Source organism: Hemiscyllium ocellatum, chromosome 30, assembly GCF_020745735.1.
Source record: "Hemiscyllium ocellatum isolate sHemOce1 chromosome 30, sHemOce1.pat.X.cur, whole genome shotgun sequence".
NCBI lineage: Eukaryota > Metazoa > Chordata > Chondrichthyes > Orectolobiformes > Hemiscylliidae > Hemiscyllium > Hemiscyllium ocellatum.
In genome coordinates this window covers 51,453,335-51,472,183 of record NC_083430.1, presented here as the reverse complement: position 1 = coordinate 51,472,183, position 18,849 = coordinate 51,453,335, and the positions used below count along the sequence as shown (strand labels likewise).

General features: G+C 46.0%; 1 pseudogene; it reads right to left on the bottom strand.

Annotated features, from left to right (window-relative positions):
- LOC132830049 (S-adenosylmethionine decarboxylase proenzyme-like) overlaps positions 1 to 2,602 on the bottom strand; it is a 65,658-nt pseudogene extending 63,056 nt beyond the window's left edge.
- Positions 2,603 to 18,849: the final 16,247 nt, after the last annotated feature.

Genomic DNA, 18,849 nt, shown 5'->3' with positions numbered 1-18,849 from the left:
AATGATCTGTCGAAGATAACAGTGGGTTATCTTCTCATTTTCCCATTTATGGTGAATATTTCTTAAAATAGCAACTCATGAATTTCACTCTGATCAGGAGTCAAGGAGGACATTTCTTTTTAAGATGAATTCCAAATACACTAAAATTGTCATCTGCCCAGTTTTCCTGAGTGTGTAATAATTTGTGGTTTAAGAAAAAATTAGACAATAAAAAATGTGGTTTGCAATTCATTCCCGCACAGCACCCAAGGTTTTTCATTCTATCTTTTCTTCACTGGCCGTCCTGAGCATCCTGTCAGTGGCTATTCTTCATCTGTAAGCTCATCCCAATTAAGTGTTGAGTATTCTCCAACTGGGAGGAGAGAGGGACATGAGCACAGGTATGCGGTGTTCCGGTCGATGTTCACACACCAACCCTTCCCAGCTCCACTCATCAGATTGTGATCAGGAGCAGAACCGTGCTACTTCCTGAATTGGAGACTGATGAGAACAAAGCAGTGATTACTATCCAGATGTTTTTAAACAATAGATATTCACATCCTAAAATGAATCATGCTTTTACAGAAAAAAGGTGGAATCTGAAGAATCTCAAAACAAAATATTAAAGTTTGAAGAAGTTCTCTTGCAGTAATACGGTCCAATAATTATCTTTACTGTAACACAGCAACATGGGAATAGGAGGAGGCCATTCAGCCCCTCCAGCCTGTTCCACCATTCAATGAGATAAAGGCTGATCTGCGACTTAATTCCATTTACCTGCCTTTGGCCTGTATACCTTAATACCTTTGCTGAACCAAAACTTATTTATTTTAGATTTAAAATTAACAACTGATCCGTATCAACTGCTGTTTGTGGAAGAGAGTTCCAAAACTCTCCCACCTTTTGTGTGTAGAAATGCTTCCTAACATCTCTCCTGAACGGTCTGTCTTTAAACATGAGAGGCCTGCCTAATGTTTCTGGAAACTTTGACTGGGATAATGCGCTTTGTTCCTAATTATAATTGTGCACAGTGATCGTAAAAGCACTGTCAGGAAATGGTCCACCGACAATGTGTGTTGTATTTTTAATGAGCCTGCTCGGGGACTCAATATTAATATTAATAGTCAGTACGCTTGTAACAAGAGCGTACTACATTACTCAATAACTGCACTACTGCAACCCTGTTCTACCAACAACACCTACTTTAACCAAATTTGGACATAAGAATATTTAATTTAATAAAGTAGATAGTAATAAGTTCAATTCTGAAGCAGTCAAAAAGGCTTTTGCTATCCTTTACAATATTTTGAAACTCTTTAATGAGCAGACTCTGATATTGTTTCACATTTCAAAAAATATTTACAACATCAGCGATTGCACTTTCCCCAAATACTTCAAGTGTCTTGAAAATGAACAGCAACAAGCAAACTTACCACAGGCAGCTACACAAAGACACCACTCCCCCACTCCCCCAAAAACGCCAGTGGTTGGACAGGAAAATAACTCCAGCCATGTCCCCCACTCCGTTTACTGAGCCAGGATTGAACGTTCCTGGGCTGAAAGTCTCCAGATTGCAAAGGGCTGTGGGGTTATTGAAAAAAAAACACAAGCAGCTGAACACCGACCCGAACCATGTGAAGAATAAACGCATTTCCTGAAACTGACATTTTAAACAATGTTACAGATGAATTGTTTGGGACAAAATTCTCCCAAGGGATTGAGCACACTCCTGCCAGCCCCCATCAGCACACTGAGAGACCTACAGCAAACAGAGGCCTCGAAATGGCCAGAATTTGATGTCGGAGCGAATCACTGCAGATGCTGGAATCTGTACTGAATAAACAACAAAAAATGGTGCAGAGCTCCAGCATCTGCCTTTTTTCAGGCCAGAATTTGATGTTTTTGTTTTTCTTGGGTTGCGGGGGGGGGGGGGGGGGGGGGTGAGGTATGTTGGATACAAGATTATCTCAACGTATTATTAAATAAGGCACCAAAAAGTTTGACATCAAACTAACTGGAGGGTTTTTTTGTTGTAAATCGACCTGGTTTTAGGAAATGAGCCACTTCCTTCTTCCACCTTTAATTTTCAGTAACAAAAGTTCACACTCTTTAAAGGTGAGTTACAGCTGACCGAAGTTGAGTTTGAGGGTTTAGTTGATTCTTTACAAATACAATTCATCAGGAATATTGGGCGGTTTGTTGTGGATTTTTAAAAATTGTTTCCGTGTTAAAATTGCGCTACCTGATAGTTTCCCTGGAAGTGAGCATTGGGTGGGATTCATTATGCTACAGATTGAAAACAGAGTCACCTCCTGTAACCTGCTCCTTTTATACTCCCTCCCCCGAATGGGTTGGCGTGTAGTTATCATCAGGCACCAAGTCTGTTTTAATATTTCACAGCAGCTATGCTGTGTACTTTAGCCAAGTGCTGTGTGTGCATTTCTGTATAAGTAGATAGCCCCAAATGGATTTCTGCTGCCCTTTCCCTTCACTGCTTGTACCTGGAGATGTGAAGGAGATCTCCTGAGCCTTTCGTTTCATCCGCCCGAGTGAACCACACCTCCAACAGCTTCTCGGTGCCTGTAAAACAAAAAAACAGCACTATGTTCCATGGCGAATTAATTCACTTCCTGCAGGTAGTTTGGCGGATTATGTGTGTGTGTGTGGGCTGCTAAAGTAAGGAGCCGCTAGCTGATATCGCCATCCATCTGAGTTCAGCAGCAGTGAACTGACAGCGTGATCTTTCGTTGTGTTGATTTCAACTGGATATTGGGCTCAGTCTTTGAGGTGTACTCTGGGAGTTGTAGTCTGCCATCCTTTCAGGTTGAGCTGTCAAACTCCTGAACTTGAGTTCTCACTTTCTCCAACTTGAGTTTGATCCCTGAACGACACTTTGTATGTAAACGACCCTGTGCACTAATGTAAGTTTATCTAAGAAATACTGAAAGTATTAAAAAGTTCATTTTCTTTCTTTTTATAAAACAAAGAACTGTGGATACTGGAGATCTGAAACTAAATCAGAATCTTCAGTTCTGATGAAGAGTCAAAACGTGAACTTTACTTTCTTTCCACAGATGCTGCCAGACCTGGCGAGTTTCTCCAATTTCTGTTTGTTCTTTTTTTCTTTACCTTACACCCTCTGTCATTTTCCCTTGCTCACCAGAATGACCTTCATGCACGTAACCTCCTTCCCTACTGAAGCACTCCTCCACCCATGTTAGTTAGCCAATCCTCCATCTATGTCAGTGTACTATCTGCAAAACCACGAGCTCTTAACCTATTAAATAGCCTAACATGTGGTATGTTCTCAAAAACCTTTTGAAAATCCAAGTATATTATATCCACTGCTTCCCCTTTACCTATCCTGCTTGTCCCTCCTCAAAGTATATTTTGCAGGTATGATTTCCCCTACATGAACTTATGCTGACACTGGCACGTTGGTTAGCACTGCTGCCTCACAGCGCCAGGGACCTGGGTTTGATTCCTGTCTCTCGGTGGCCATCTGTGTGGAGATTGCACATTTTCCCTGTGTCTGTGTGGATTTCCTCCAGTTTCCTCCCACAATTCAAAGATGTGCAGGTCCGGTAAATTGGCCATGCTAAATTGCTCACAGTGTTAGTTGCATTAGTCAGGGGTAAATATCGGGGAATGGGTCTGGGGGGATTACTCTTCGGCGGGTAGGTGTGGACTTGTTGGGCTGAAGGGCCTGTTTCCATACTGTAGGGAATCTAAGCTTATCATATCACACGTTCTGAAATGCTCTGATTTACATTCTTTATGATGGACTCACACAATTTCCCAATATCAGACATTGAGCTAATTGCCCTAAAGTTAACTGTTCTTTGCCTCCTTTCCTTTTTAAGTAAATAAATTGGCAGTTTTCCAGTCCTCTGGGACTTTCCAGAATCTATCTACCCTAATGATGTAAGAACTTAAGAAATAGCAGGAGTAGACCATCTGGCTCTTGGAGCCTGCACTGCCATTCAATATGATCATGGCTGATCTTTTCATGGCCTCAGCTCCACTTACCCGCCCCCACCCCCCCCACCCCCCTCACCATAACCCTTAATTCCTTCATTATTCTAAGCTTATTTACTACCAGTGCATTCATTATCTCCGTAGCTCCTTACTTTAATATACTAGGACGCATCCTATTAGGCCTAAAGGTCTTATTGGTCTTTAGCCTCATTATTTCCTGAGCAGATATTCTCTAGTGATAGGGAATTTGTTTTAGAACATAGAACAGTGCAGCACAGTACAAGCCCTTCAGGCCCTGATGTTGTGCTGGCCTTTTATCCTACTCAAAGGTCAGACTAACCTGTATATCCTTTGTTGTACTAACTTCCATGTGCCTCTCTTCCTTTTACCCCTACTTAGTTAATAGCATTAAAATGCTGTCAGTCACACTGTAAAGGCTAATGCAATGTATTTATCCAACTCCTCTGTCATTTCCTTGTTCCCCGTGATTATTATCCCAGCCTCACTTTTTAAGAGGCCTATGTGTGATTGGCCTCCCTCTTCCTTTTTATATATTCAAAGAAGCTTCTACTGTCCATTTTGATTTTACTGTCAAAGTATTTTGGTAATCTTTTGTTGGTTTTTAAAACTTTCTCAATGCGCTTTCAATTTGATACAATCTTTAACCCTGATTAACCAGGGTTTATTTCTCTCCCGCCTGGAATCCCCTTTCCTTACTGGGATATATTTTTGCTATGAGCTATGAACTATTTTTAAAACATCTGCTAATGTTCCTCAGCTAGGTGGGATGCTCTTCGGAGGGTCAGTGTGGACTCAATGGGTCGAATGGCCAGCTTCTGCACTGTAGGGATTCTAAGTAAGTGAAATTTTGAGTTGGTAGATTGGCCAAGGTTATTTACTCCAGGTATGTCAAACATTAATTTGGAGTGGAATAGTTGTAATAAATTATAAAATAAACCATTTTTACAATCTGATTTTTTTTCCAACATGAGAATCAATATCTGAGGCACTGTATTGTCAGGCAATTTCCAGTTTAATCAGATCATGTGCTGATTAGATTGGATTCCCTACAGTGTGGAAACAGGCCCTTCGGCCCAACAAGTCCACACCGACCCTCCAAAGAGCAATTTACCCAGGCCTTTACCCAGGCCCATTCCTCTGCTCCCTACTAATGAACCTATCACTATGGGCAATTCGCCTGGCCTGCACATCTTTGCACATTTAGCTCCACCTCACAGAGGCAAGCTAAGCTCGCTGTTTCTGAGAAGTCTGAGTAGGATGTGTAACCTGTGTTCAGGAGTGCTGAGTAAAGAGAAGGAAAGGATGTCCTTTATATGGCAGGGTAGCTTGAGAATCTTGGCGTTTTTCACCAATATAATGGACTCTTAGCAGAAGCAGTTATGCAGAGTTTAGAGTCGACAGCCCTTCCCACAATCCAGCCCAAACTTTCAGTCTGCTATGTGGATGACACCTTTAGAACATAGAACATAGAAGGATACAGCGCAGTACAGGCCCTTCGGCCCTCGATGTTGCGCCGACCGAATCCTACCTAACCTATACTAGCCCAATAACTTCCAAATGCCTATCCAATGCCCGCTTAAATGACCATAAAGAAGGAGAGTTCACCACTGATACGGGCAGGGCATTCCATGAACTCACAACCTGCTGTGTGAAGAATCTACCCCTAACATCTGTCCTATACCTACCACCCCTTAATTTAAAGCTATGTCCCCTAGTAACACCTGACTCCATTAGCGGTAAAAGGTTCTTAGTATCTACCCTATCTAAACCCCTAATCATCTTATACACTTCTATCAGATCTCCCCTAAACCTTCTCTTCTCCAATGAGAACAGCCCCAAGTGCCTCAGCCTTTCCTCATAAGATTTTCCTACCATTCCAGGCAACATCCTGGTAAACCTCCTCTGCACTCGTTCTAAAGCTTCCACATCCTTCCTATAGTATGGCGACCAAAACTGCACACAATACTCCAGATGAGGCCGCACCAGAGTCTTATACAACTGCAACATGACCTCAGGACTCCGGAACTCAATTCCTCTGCCAATAAAGCCCAGTACACCATATGCCTTCCTCACAGCACTATTTACCTGGGTGGCAACTTTCAGAGATCTGTGTACATGGACACCAAGATCCCTCTGCTCATGATCCCTTTGTCATCATGAAATGTAACAGATTTGAAGAAACCCATAAACATATAAACAACAGCCTTACTGATATAAAGTTCACCAAAGAGGAAGAGAACAACAGTAGACTCCCCTTCCTAGGCATCACGGTAGAACACAAAGCCAATGGAACGCTGCAGACCAGTATCAACAGGAAAGTCACACACACTGACCAGATATTCAACTATCGGAACAATCACCCTAACACCCACAGGACGTTATTTAAATGACGCCACAACACGCTGCAGGACCCAGGAACTGAGACCAAGGAAACACACCTGTACATGTATTCTGGAACAATTGGTACGCGATAAGCGCGGTCCACCAATTCCTATGCAAGAAGACACAACACACCCAGAGACTCTAGCCACCTTGCCATACATTAAAGACATCTAGGAGAAACAAACCAGACTACTCCAGCCCCTTGGCATCATGATAGCTCACAAACCTACCAACAAACCGAAACGTCTCCTGATGAATCTGAAGGGCCCCTTACCAACAACCAGCAGAATGACCATCATATACAAAATACCCTGCAAGGACTGCAACAAACATTACATTGGACAGACGGGCAGGAAACGAGCCACCGGGACACATGAGCACCAACCAGCCACCAAAAGAATGTACAACTATCACTAGTATCCATACATACAGATGAGAAGGGACACCAGTTTGACCGATCCATCCTGAGACAGGCTAAACAAAGACACGCACGAGAGTTTCTAGAGGCGTAGCAATCAAACCGGAACTCCATTAGCAAGCATATTGATTTGAACCCATTGCCAAACTCTCAGAAACAGAATCAGAAGTGATACCACCCACCACAACAGACTGAGATACATAAATAGCAAGTGGGACAGAACACCAGTACTTCATCAGAGGCTCACTGATGATGTTACCTAGCATGGTGATGAAGCATCTGAGAGCAAACTTACAACCTGATCTACAACCTGTGCTACAAATCTTCAAAATCACAACAGTCTAAAAGATGTGACTTTGACATGAATACATAAAACAAATATAATTTGATGTTCTTAGTTTACAGTGTACATTCTGTCAGCGTTAGTGCATTTCTGTCAGAATAGGCATCAGAATGTACACAGCATATATAAGATCAAATTGTAGTTGTTGGGAAATGTGTGTTTAACATACCAAACTTGGGGTCACAAGTTATTTTGTTTTATTTGTGGGTTTTTAAAACTTCATCCTGGAAATGTAGGCATTTCAAGTCAGGCCAGCATTTATTGCCCATCCCACATTGATTTTAGCGAGAGTTCCAGGATTTGGATGCAGCGACACTGAAGGAATGATGAGATATTACCAAGTCAGGATGGTGAGCGGTTTAGAGGAGACCTTGCAGGGGTGGTGTTTCCTGTTGGCGAATCTTGCAAAAGCCTGAATGATATGGGTTATGGCAGGACATCTGGGAGAACTGCTGAAGAAGTCACGTGAGATCTGACATGTTGACAACATGATGAGGTTCACAACAGTGAGTGGTGAAATGATGCCTATTAATTGGAATTATTGCTCGTTAACATCATCATTACTTCCAAAGGTCTTCGCACTTGTATGCAGGATCCTATTACACCATGGGCTGGAGAAAGGTGAGATATCCAGAAATTAACATGAAAGTCATGATTTAGAGGTGCTGGTATTGGATTGGGAAGTGCAGAATTAAAAATCACACAACACCAGGTTATAGTCCAACAGGTTTATTTGGAAGCACTAGTTTTTGGAGCGCTGTTCCATAATCAGTTGGTTGTCAGGAGGAGAGTTCCAAAAGGTAGTTTTACATCACCTACAGCACAGTGCTACATCACCTACTGCTCAGTGCTACATCACCTACAGCACAGTGCTACATCACCTACAGCACAGTGTTACATCACCTACAGCACAGTGCTACATCACCTACAGCTCAGTGCGACATCACCTACAGCACAGTGCTACATCACCTACAGCTCAATGCTACATCACCTACAGCGCAGTGCTACATCGCCTACAGCACAGTGCTACATCACCTACAGCTCAATGCTACATCACCTACAGCTCAGTGTGACATCACCTACAACAAAGTGCTACATCACCTACAGCACAGTGCTACATCGCCTACAGCACAGTGCTACATCACCTACAGCGCAGTGCTACATCACCTACAGCACAGTGCTACATCGTCTACAGCACAATGCTACATCACCTACAGCACAGTGCTACATCGCCTACAGCACAGTGCTACATCGCCTACAGCACAGTGCTACATCGCCTACAGCACAGTGCTACATCACCTACAGCACAGTGCTACATCGCCTACAGCACAGTGCTACATCACCTACAGCTCAATGCTACATCACCTACAGCACAGTGCTACATCACCTACAGCACAGTACTACATCGCCTACAGCACAGTGCTACATCACCTACAGCACAGTGCTACATCACCTACAGCTCAATGCTACATCACCGACAGCACAGTGCTACATCACCGACAGCACAGCGCTACATCACCTACAGCACAGTGCTAAATCACCTACAACACAGTGCTACATCACCTACAACACAGTGCTACATCACCTACAACACAGTGCTACATCACCTACAGCTCAATGCTACATCACCTACAGCACAGTGCTACATCACCTACAACACAGTGCTACATCATCTACAGCACAGTGCTACATCGCCTACAGCACAGTGCTACATCACCTACAGCTCAATGCTACATCACCTACAGCACAGTGCTACATCACCTACAGCACAGTACTACATCGCCTACAGCACAGTGCTAAATCACCTACAGCACAGTGCTACATCACCTACAGCACAGTGCTACATCACCTACAGCTCAATGCTACATCACCTACAGCACAGTGCTACATCACCTACAGCGCAGTGCTACATCGCCTACAACACAGTGCTACATCGCCTACAGCACAGTGCTACATCGCCTACAGCGCAGTGCTACATCGCCTACAGCGCAGTGCTACATCACCTACAGCGCAGTGCTACATCACCTACAGCGCAGTGCTACATCACCTACAACACAGTGCTACATCACCGACAGCACAGTGCTACATCACCTACAGCACAGTGCTACATCACCTACAGCACAGCGCTACATCACCTACAGCACAGTGCTAAATCACCTACAACACAGTGCTACATCACCTACAACACAGTGCTACATCACCTACAACACAGTGCTACATCACCTACAGCTCAATGCTACATCACCTACAGCACAGTGCTACATCACCTACAACACAGTGCTACATCATCTACAGCACAGTGCTACATCGCCTACAGCACAGTGCTACATCACCTACAGCTCAATGCTACATCACCTACAGCACAGTGCTACATCACCTACAGCACAGTACTACATCGCCTACAGCACAGTGCTAAATCACCTACAGCACAGTGCTAAATCACCTACAGCACAGTGCTACATCACCTACAGCTCAATGCTACATCACCTACAGCACAGTGCTACATCACCTACAGCGCAGTGCTACGTCACCTACAATACAGTGATACATCGCCTACAGCACAGTGCTACATCACGTAGAGCGCAGTGCCAAGTCGCCTACAACACAGTGCTACATCACCTACAGCACAGTGCTAAATCACCTACAGCTCAATGCTACATCACCTACAGCATAGTGCTACATCACCTACAGCTCAGTGCGACATCACCTACAGCACAGTGCTACATCACCTACAGCACAGTGCTACATCACCTGCAGCACAGTGTTACATCACCTACAGCACAGTGCTACATCACCTACAGCTCAGTGCGACATCACCTACAGCACAGTGCTACATCACCTACAGCTCAATGCTACATCACCTACAGCGCAGTGCTACATCGCCTACAGCACAGTGCTACATCACCTACAGCTCAATGCTACATCACCTACAGCTCAGTGTGACATCACCTACAACAAAGTGCTACATCACCTACAGCACAGTGCTACATCGCCTACAGCACAGTGCTACATCACCTACAGCGCAGTGCTACATCACCTACAGCACAGTGCTACATCGTCTACAGCACAATGCTACATCACCTACAGCACAGTGCTACATCGCCTACAGCACAGTGCTACATCGCCTACAGCACAGTGCTACATCACCTACAGCACAGTGCTACATCGCCTACAGCACAGTGCTACATCACCTACAGCTCAATGCAACATCACCTACAGCACAGTGCTACATCACCTACAGCACAGTACTACATCGCCTACAGCACAGTGCTACATCACCTACAGCACAGTGCTACATCACCTACAGCTCAATGCTACATCACCGACAGCACAGTGCTACATCACCGACAGCACAGCGCTACATCACCTACAGCACAGTGCTAAATCACCTACAACACAGTGCTACATCACCTACAACACAGTGCTACATCACCTACAACACAGTGCTACATCACCTACAACACAGTGCTACATCACCTACAGCTCAATGCTACATCACCTACAGCACAGTGCTACATCACCTACAACACAGTGCTACATTACCTACAGCACAGTGCTACATCGCCTACAGCACAGTGCTACATCACCTACAGCTCAATGCTACATCACCTACAGCACAGTGCTACATCACCTACAGCACAGTACTACATCGCCTACAGCACAGTGCTAAATCACCTACAGCACAGTGCTACATCACCTACAGCACAGTGCTACATCACCTACAGCACAGTGCTACATCACCTACAGCGCAGTGCTGCATCGCCTACAACACAGTGCTACATCGCCTACAGCGCAGTGCTACATCGCCTACAGAGCAGTGCTACATCACCTACAGCGCAGTGCTACATCACCTACAGCGCAGTGCTACATCACCTACAACACAGTGCTACATCACCGACAGCACAGTGCTACATCACCTACAGCACAGTGCTACATCACCTACAGCACAGTGCTACATCACCTACAGCTCAATGCTACATCGCATACAGCACAGTGCTACATCACCTACAGCGCAGTGCTACGTCACCTACAATACAGTGATACATCACCTGCAGCACAGTGCTACATCACGTAGAGCGCAGTGCCAAGTCGCCTACAAAACAGTGCTACATCACCTACAGCACAGTGCTAAATCACCTACAGCTCAATGCTACATCACCTACAGCATAGTGCTACATCACCTACAGCTCAGTGCGACATCACCTACAGCACAGTGCAACATCACCTACAGCACAGTGCTACATCATCTACAGCTCAGTGTTACATCACCAACAGCACAGTGCTACATCACCTACAGCTCAGTGCTACAGCACCTACAGCTCAATGCTACATCACCTACAGCGCAGTGCTACATCACCTACAGCACATTGTTACATCACCTACAGCTCAGTGCTACATCATCTACAGCTCAGTGTTACGTCACCTACAGCACAGTGCTACATCACCTACAGCACAGTGCGACATTACCTACAACACAGTGCTACATCACCTACAGCACAGTGTGACATCACCTAGAGCACAGTGCGACATCACTTATAGCGCAGTGCTATATCACTGACAGCACAGTGCTACATCACCTACAACACAGTGCTACATCACCTACAGCACAATGCTAAATCACCTACAGCGCAGTGCTACATCAACTACAGCTCAAGGCAACATCACCTCCGACACAGTGCTACATCACCTACAGCAAAATGCTACATTACCTAGAGCGAAGTGCTACATCACCTTCAGCTCAATGCTACATCACCTACAGCTCAGTGCTACATCACCTACAGTACAATGTGACATCACCTGCAGCACAGTGCTACATCATCTATAGCGCAGTGCTATATCACTGACAGCACAGTGCTACGTCACCTACAACACAGTGGTACATCAGCTACAACATAGTGTTATATCACCTAAAGCACAGTGCTATATCACCTAAAGCACAGTGCTATATCACCTAAAGCACAGTGCGACATCACCTACAGCGCAGTGCTACATCACCTACAGCTCAGTGCTACATCACCTACAGCGCAGTGTGACATCACCTACAGCACAGAACTACATCACCTACAGCACAGTGCGACATCACCTACAGCTCAGTGCGACATCACCTACAGCGCAGTGCTACAGCACCTACAGTTAAATGCTACATCACCTACAGCGCAGTTCTACATCACCTACAGCACAGTGCTACATCACCTACAACACAATGCTACATCACCTACAGCTCAATGCTACATCACCTACAGCACAATGCTACATCAGCTACAATACAGTGCTACATCACCTGCAGCACAGTGCTACATCACCTACAGCTCAATGCTACATCACCTACAGCTCAATGCTACATCACCTACAGCACAGTGCTTCATCATCTACAGCTCAGTGTTACATCACCTACAGCACAGTGCTACATCATCTACAGCTCAGTGTTACATCACCTACAGCGCAGCGCTACATCACCTACAGCACAGTGTGACATCACCTAGAGCACAGTGTGACATCACCTAGAGCACAGTGCTACATCACCGACAGCACAGTGTGACATCACCTAGAGCACAGTGCTGCATCACCTACAGCTCAGTGCGACATCACCTACAGCACAGTGCGACATCACCTACAGCTCAGTGTGACATCACCTACAGCTCAGTGCGACATCACCTACAGCGCAGTGCTACATCACCTTCAGCTCAGTGCGACATCACCTACAGCTCAGTGCGACATCACCTACAATACAGTGCTACATCACCTGAAGCACAGTGCTACATCACCTACAGCTCAGTGCTACATCACCTTCAGCTCAGTGCGACATCACCTACAACACAGTGCTACATCACCTACAGTACAGTGTGACATCACCTGCAGCACAGTGCTACATCACCTATAGCACAGTGCTATATCACTGACAGCACAGTGCTACATCACCTACAACACAGTGCTATATCACCTAAAGCACAGTGCTATATCACCTGCAGCACAGTGCTACATCACCTATAGCACAGTGCTATATCACTGACAGCTCAGTGCTACATCACCTGCAGCACAGTGCTACATCACCTACAACACAGTGCTATATCACCTAAAGCACAGTGCTATATCACCTGCAGCACAGTGCTACATCACCTACAGCACAGTGCTACATCACCGACAGCTCAATGCTACATCACCTACAGCGCAGTGCTACATCACCTACAACACAGTGCTACATCACCTATAGCACAGTGCTATATCACTGACAGCACAGTGCTACGTCACCTACAACACAGTGCTACATCACCTACAACACAGTGCTATATCACCTAAAGCACAGTGCTATATCACCTGCAGCACAGTGCTACATCACCTACAGCACAATGCTACATCACCTACAGTGCAGTGCTACATCACCTGCAGCACAGTGCTACATCACCGACAGCTCAATGCTACATCACCTACAGCGCAGTGCTCCATCACCTCCAACACAGTGCTACATCACCTACTGCGCAGTGCGACTTCACCTACAGCGCAGTGCTACATCACCTACAATACAGTGCTACATCACCAACAACATTGTGCGACATCACCTACAGCACAGTGCAACATCACCTACAGCGCAGTGCTACATCACCTACAATACAGTGCTACATCACCTACAACATTGTGCGACATCGCCTACAGCACAGTGCGACATCACCTACAACACAGTGCTACATCACTACAGCACAGTGTGACATCACCTACAGCACAGTGCTACATCACCCATAGCGCAGTGCTATATCACTGACAGCACAGTGCTACATCAACTGCAACACAGTGCTATATCACCTACAGCACAGTGCAATATCATCTACAGCGCAGAGCTACATCACCTACAGCACAGTGCTACATCACCTACAGCACAGTGCTACATCACCTACAGCACAGTGCTACATCACCTACAGCTCAATGCTACATCACCTACAACACAGTGCTACATCACCTCCAGCTCAATGCTACTTCACCTACAGCGCAGTGCTACGTCACCTGCAGCACAGTGCTACATCACCTACAGCTCAATGCTACATCACCTACAGCACAGTGCTACATCACCTACAGCTCAGTGCTTCATCATTACAGCACAGTGCTATATCACCTACAGCATTGTGCTACATCACCTACAACACAGTGCTACATTATCTACAGCTCAATGCTACATCACCTACAGTGCATTGCTACATTACCGACAACACAGTGCTACATCACCTACAGCACAGTGCTTCATCACCTACAACACAGTGCTACATCATCTACAGCTCAGTGCGACACCATCTACAGTACAGTGCTACATCACCTACAATACAATGCTACATCACCTACAGCGCAGTGCTACATCACCTACAACACAGTGCTACATCACCTACAACATTGTGCGACATCACCTATAGCACAGTGCTATATCACTGACAGCACAGTGCTACGTCACCTACAACACAGTGCTACATCACCTACAACACAGTGCTATATCACCTAAAGCACAGTGCTATATCACCTGCAGCACAGTTCTACATCACCTATAGCACAGTGCTATATCACTGACAGCTCAGTGCTACATCACCTACAGCACAATGCTACATCACCTGCAGCACAGTGCTACATCACTGACAGCTCAGTGCTACATCACCTACAGCACAGTGCGACTTCACCTACAGCGCAGTGCTACATCACCTACAGCACAGTGCTACATCACTTCAGCTCAGTGCAACATCACCTACAGCGCAGTGCAACATCACCTACAACACAGTGCTACATCACCCATAGCGCAGTGCTATATCACTGACAGCACAGTGCTACATCAACTGCAACACAGTGCTATATCACCTACAACACAGTGCTATATCACCTACAGCACAGTGCAATATCACCTACAGCGCAGAGCTACATCACTTACAGCACAGTGCTACATCACCTACAGCACAGTGCTACATCACCTACAGCTCAATGCTACATCACCTACAGCTCAATGCTACATCACCTACAACACAGTGCTACATCACCTACAGCTCAATGCTACATCACCTACAGCTCAATGCTACTTCACCTACAGCGCAGTGCTACATCACCTGCAGCACAGTGCTACATCACCTACAGCTCAATGCTACATCACCTACAGCATAGTGCTACATCACCTACAGCTCAATGCTACATCACCTACAGCACAGTGCTACATCATCTACAGCTCAGTGCTTCATCATTACAGCACAGTGCTATATCACCTACAGCATTGTGCTACATCACCTACAACACAGTGCTACATTACCTACAGCTCAATGCTACATCACCTACAGTGCAGTGCTACATTACCGACAACACAGTGCTACATCACCTACAGCACAGTGCTACATCACTACAGCACAGTGTGACATCACCTACAGCACAGTGCTACATCACCCATAGCGCAGTGCTGTATCACTGACAGCACAGTGCTACATCAACTGCAACACAGTGCTATATCACCTACAACACAGTGCTATATCACCTACAGCACAGTGCAATATCACCTACAGCGCAGAGCTACATCACCTACAGCACAGTGCTACATCACCTACAGCACAGTGCTACATCACCTACAGCACAGTGCTACATCACCTACAACACAGTGCTACATCACCTACAGCTCAATGCTACATCACCTACAGCTCAATGCTACTTCACCTACAGCGCAGTGCTACATCACCTGCAGCACAGTGCTACATCACCTACAGCTCACTGCTACATCACCTACAGCATAGTGCTACATCACCTACAGCTCAATGCTACATCACCTACAGCACAGTGCTGCATCACCTACAGCTCAGTGCTTCATCATTACAGCACAGTGCTACATCATCTACAGCTCAGTGCGACACCATCTACAGCGCAGTGTGACATCACCTACAGCACAATGCTACATCACCTACAGTGCAGTGCTACATCACCTGCAGCACAGTGCTACATCACCTACAACACAGTGCTACATCACCTACAGCACAGTGCGACATCACCTACAGCGCAGTGCTACATCACCTGCAGCACAGTGCTACATCACCTACAGCTCAGTGCTTCATCATTACAGCACAGTGCTACATCACCTACAGCTCAGTGCTTCATCACCTACAACACAGTGATACATCACCTACAGCACAGTGCTACATCACCGACTGCTCAATGCTACATCACCGACAGCTCAATGCTACATCACCTACAGCTCAGTGCTTCATCACCTACAACACAGTGCTACATCACCTACAGCACAGTGCGACATCACCTACAGCGCAGTGCTGCATCACGTACAATACAGCGCTACATCACCTACAACATTGTGCGACATCACCTACAGCACAGTGCTACATCACTTCAGCTCAGTGCAACATCACCTACAGCACAGTGCTACATCACCTACAGCTCAGTGCTATATCACCTATAGCGCAGTGCTATATCATTGACAGCACAGTGCTACCTCACCTACAACACAGTGCTACATCACCTACAGCACAGTGCTATATCATCTACAGCACAGTGCTAAATCACCGACAGCGCAGTGCTGCATCATCTACAGCGCAGTGCGACATCACCTACAACACAGTGCTACATCACATACAACAAAGTGCTATATCACCTACCGCACAGTGCTACATCACTACAGCTCAGTGCGACATCACCTACAGTGCAGTTCTACATCACCTACAGCTCAGTGCTACATCACCTACAGCGCAGTGCTACATCACCTACAACACAGTGCTACATCACATACAACAAAGTGCTATATCACCTACAGCACAGTGCTACATCACTACAGCTCAGTGCGACATCACCTACAGTGCAGTGCTACATCACCTACAGCGCAGTGCTACATCACCTACAGCCCAGTGCTACATCACCTACAGTGCAGTGCTGCAGCACCTACAGCTCAATGCTACATCACCTACAGCGCAGTTCTACATCACCTACAGCACAGTGCTACATTACCTACAGCACAGTGCTACATCACCTACAGCTCAATGCTACATCACCTACAGCACAATGCTACATCACCTACAATACAGTGCTACATCACTTCAGCACAGTGCTACATCACCTACAGCTCAGTGCTATATCACCTATAGCGCAGTGCTATATCATTGACAGCACAGTGCTACCTCACCTACAACACAGTGCTACATCACCTACAACACAGTGCTACATCACCCACAGCTCAGTGCTATATCACCCACAGCTCAGTGCTATATCACCTATAGCGCAGTGCTATATCATTGACAGCACAGTGCTACCTCACCTACAACACAGTGCTACATCACCTACAACACAGTGCTATATCATCTACAGCACAGTGCTAAATCACCTACAGCGCAGTGCTACATCACCTACAGCTCAAGGCTACATCACTTACAGCACAGTGCTGCATCATCTACAGCGCAGTGCGACATCACCTACAACACAGTGCTACATCACATACAACAAAGTGCTATATCACCTACAGCACAGTGCTACATCACTACAGCTCAGTGCGACATCACCTACAGTGCAGTGCTACAGCACCTACAGCACAGTGCTACATCACCTACAGCGCAGTGCTACATCACCTACAACACAGTGCTACATCACATACAACAAAGTGCTATATCACCTACAGCACAGTGCTACATCACTACAGCTCAGTGCGACATCACCTACAGTGCAGTGCTACATCACCTACAGCGCAGTGCTACATCACCTACAGCCCAGTGCTACATCACCTACAGTGCAGTGCTAAAGCACCTACAGCTCAATGCTACATCACCTACAGCGCAGTTCTACATCACCTACAGCACAGTGCTACATCACTACAGATCAGTGCGACATCACCTACAGTGCAGTGCTACAGCACCTACAGCACAGTGCTACATCACCTACAGCGCAGTGCTACATCACCTACAACACAGTGCTACATCACATACAACAAAGTGCTATATCACCTACAACACAGTGCTATATCACCTACAGCACAGTGCAATATCACCTACAGCGCAGAGCTACATCACCTACAGCACAGTGCTACATCACCTACAGCACAGTGCTACATCACCTACAGCACAGTGCTACATCACCTACAACACAGTGCTACATCACCTACAGCTCAATGCTACATCACCTACAGCTCAATGCTACTTCACCTACAGCGCAGTGCTACATCACCTGCAGCACAGTGCTACATCACCTACAGCTCAATGCTACATCACCTACAGCATAGTGCTACATCACCTACAGCTCAATGCTACATCACCTACAGCACAGTGCTGCATCACCTACAGCTCAGTGCTTCATCATTACAGCACAGTGCTACATCATCTACAGCTCAGTGCGACACCATCTACAGCGCAGTGTGACATCACCTACAGCACAATGCTACATCACCTACAGTGCAGTGCTACATCACCTGCAGCACAGTGCTACATCACCTACAACACAGTGCTACATCACCTACAGCACAGTGCGACATCACCTACAGCGCAGTGCTACATCACCTGCAGCACAGTGCTACATCACCTACAGCTCAGTGCTTCATCATTACAGCACAGTGCTACATCACCTACAGCTCAGTGCTTCATCACCTACAACACAGTGCTACATCACCTACAGCACAGTGCTACATCACCGACTGCTCAATGCTACATCACCGACAGCTCAATGCTACATCACCAACAGCTCAGTGCTTCATCACCTACAACACAGTGCTACATCACCTACAGCACAGTGCGAC